This window comes from Pipistrellus kuhlii, unplaced genomic scaffold (assembly GCF_014108245.1).
Source record: "Pipistrellus kuhlii isolate mPipKuh1 unplaced genomic scaffold, mPipKuh1.p scaffold_m20_p_2, whole genome shotgun sequence".
NCBI lineage: Eukaryota > Metazoa > Chordata > Mammalia > Chiroptera > Vespertilionidae > Pipistrellus > Pipistrellus kuhlii.
In genome coordinates, this window is record NW_023425515.1 from 37,269,843 (window position 1) to 37,273,309 (window position 3,467).

General features: G+C 43.4%; 1 pseudogene; it reads right to left on the bottom strand.

Moving 5' to 3' along the window:
- Window positions 1-813: 813 nt before the first annotated feature.
- Window positions 814-1,467, bottom strand: LOC118723625 (annotated as a pseudogene).
- Window positions 1,468-3,467: the final 2,000 nt, after the last annotated feature.

Genomic DNA, 3,467 nt, shown 5'->3' on the forward strand with positions numbered 1-3,467 from the left:
AACAGAATGGGGAGTTGGCTGTCTGCAACCTAAGGAGACACAGGAACAGACCCTGTTGGCACCTTGTCTTGGACTTTCGGTCTCCAGAACTGTGAGCAGTACTTTTGTTGTTTCAGCCACCTAGTCTATGGTATGTTGTTATGGCAGCCGAGCCGAGTAAGACAAGTATGCAGTCTAACTAAAGCATTTAATCATATGACTTGATTTTTATCACAGCCTCTTTTTACATCAAAAAGTGAAATTTATAATGATCACTTTTAATGGCTATGCAATAAGCCATCCAGCAAGTATACTATGATTTAATTACCCATTCCCCTATTGTTTGATTTTTGTTGTTGTTGTTGTGTCTTATTTCTAAAGCTGTAATGACCATCTTTGAACATGTAGTGCATCCCCCCCCCTCCCTTTTTTTTTTGGTTATTTCTTTGGAACAAATAAATTCTCTGAAGTGGAAATACTGGGTCAAAATTTATGAACACTTTTATGGCCCTTGAAATATGTTGCCAAATTGCTTTTTAAAGTATAGTTCCAGAATACACTGAAGGCTTTGTTAGGCAAATAGGAATGGGATGGGGGGTCCCAGTTCCAGGAAACAGCATGTGTAAAAGTGCATTGACCAGGACAGACTCCTGTGATTTATCCCTGGAATGCCATCGCATGGCCAAGATGTAGAATTCTATGGCCGATTCTGTTGGCAATCTCAGTAGCTATCCTTTTTTTTTCTTTCTTTTCTTTCTTTTAAGTTTAAATGCATTTATTTTTAGACAACCTACATGACATGCTTTTTTGTCCCTTCTTCTTAAAAAACAATGCCTCTGCTTCAATAAATCAAAATCAACATAAATGAAGAGCTCAAGATAACATCAGTCCCTTTTGTCCTAGTTCTGGTGTGTGGATGAAAAGCAGCAGCCAGTTATGATAACAGATGATGGATCCAAATTGCCAAATTTGTTAACATTTTTTCCATTTCACAACCATCCTTAAAGAGAACGCTATATGGGGGTCACACCGTCCACATGGAAGTCCAGCAGAGCGACCATGCCATCTGGATTCATGTTGTCACCAATACAGACGGGCAGTTTTTAAAATTTAGCAAGGATGTGCTTGATTTGCTCTGAAGCCCCTGTCATAAAAGGTTTTCCTCTTTCTTGTCTCTGTTTTTCAAGTTTCCCTTTGATTGATTTCATGTCATCTTTGATGTACTTCTTCTAGGCTTTTGTGTGTATGTGTGAAGCTCGCTTGTTTCCTGCAAGTGACAATATCAACACCAGAGATGACTGTGCTTTCGGTACCTTCACCTTCCACCTTCAGCGGAGGCCTTTCCACCAATAAGTCATTGATGTTACCCTCTGTCCTACTGATCCTCTTCCCCTCTCCCTCCAAGCACAGCCTAACTGTCATCACTTGTATCATGTAGATAGCTGAGAACATCTTATTATGGCATATAATGTGCCAGTAGATGGTCATGATGGCGGCTAGGAGGAGAGGGCAGCGGTGCTGGCCTAGCAGGAGCCCAAAGCTCGGAGATAATAAAGTGCAGCTGGAGCAATGCTGCGGGGGAGGGAGGAGCAGGCAGAAAAGTCAGTAGCCATTTTTTTTTTTTAATTGATATCTAGAGAGAGAGGAATGGAAAGGGAGAGAGAAAAACATCAATAGGAGAGCAAAACATCCATTGGCAGCCTCTTGCCTGCCTCCCTGGTTGCGGGCATGTGCCTTGATGTGGAATCGAACTGGCAACTCTGGTCATGGGACATGCCCAACCCACTGAGCCTCAGGAGTCATTCTTAATTTTTCTCTCTCTTGTTATTCTTTCACCATAGACGCTAAAAACCAGATAATCTGCTTCCCAGCTTCCCCCCCCCCCCCCCACAATTAAAAGTGATCATGTGACTCCATTCTCTTAAAAAAAATGTTAGGGAAAGCTCTTAGAAGAATTTCTTCTTTCTTTCCTGCCCCTCTCTTATCCTCCCACTCTCTCTCCCTCTTCCTTCATTCTTTCCTTTTTTCCTTCCTCTCTCCCTTCCTTCCTATTTTCCTTCCTTCCTCCTTTTCTCCTTCCTTCCCTCCTTCCCTCCATCCCTCCCTCCCTTCCTTCTTTTCTTCCTGTCTTTCCTCCCCATTTCCAACCTGTTTATTAAATCTTTCAACTGGCAAGTTAAAGGCTTTTGATTTAAAAAATATATATATTTTATTGATTTTTTACAGAGAGGAAGAGAGAGGGATAGAGAGTTAGAAACATCAATGAGAGAGAATCTTCGACCAGCTGCCTTTTGCACACCCCCTACTGGAGATGTGCCCGCAACCAAGGTACATGCCCTTGACCAGAATCAAACCTGGGACCTTTTAGTCCACAGGCCGACTCTCTATCCACTGAGCCAAACCGGTCTCGGCAGCTTTTGATTTCTTGCTTACAGGGGACAATGTCTTCAGCACCCCCTCTTCCTGCCTTGATGTAATACCTGGAGCTGCAGCAGCCACACTAAGATCATGCAGTTGGACAAGCATGAGGACAAAAAGCCAACATAGAGTGGGAAAAAGGCAAGACAGAAAATCCTCGATAGCACCACTTGAGCAGCTGGGTCGATACCACCAATCACCTACCTCTAACTTCTTGTTTTGTGGGAGAGGCAACCCTTATTTGATTAAACCATTGTTAGTCACAGTCTAATGCTTCCTAACAGATATTAGACGTCATGCCCTGTCTCCCTAAGACAGCACCCGGGATTTAGATTCCAGACTCATCATATTACCGTATTTTTCGGACCATAAGACGCTCCAGACCATAAGACGCACCAGTTTTTAGAGAAGAGAAATGAAGAAAAAAAGATTCTGAAACAAATAGTGTCCTAAAATATTTTATGTGCATTAAAACCCAACATCACAGTCATAAACACATGTAATCAACCCTGTAAAGTAAACAGCAGCATTTAGAACCATTTTAGAGCTGGGCAAGCACACAGAGACCACACAGAGCCGGGCAAGTAAAAAAACTTTTTTTTAAAAGTATATGTGTAGGCTATATTTGGACCATAAGACGCAGGGACTTTTCCCCCCCACTTCTGGGGGGAAAAAAGTGCGTCTTATGGTCCGAAAAATTTAATCCTGTCTCTTGGAACTGGTGACATGGACCACTGCATCCCAGTCCATGTACCTACCGCCTGCCCATCCACAGTCTGGGTGATATTCCCTTCCTAGCTCTGGATGCTCGCAGCAGACCTCAAAGTCTGAAGCTTGCTCCTATAGACTCTGAGTCTTGTTTGTTTTTTTCAGGAGCAACAACCAGGCCAAGACCTTGTATTCAGGGCTCACCAATCGCCGGCTCCCTTTGAGGACTCAAGGAAACCCTGAGCCAAGAGGCTTTTTTTTAGCTTTATTTCTATTGTTGACACTCTCACAGATGTTCCTCATTTCCCCCACACTGCCCGCCTCCACCCAGCCCCCACCCCCTTCTCTCTGGCCGTCACCAC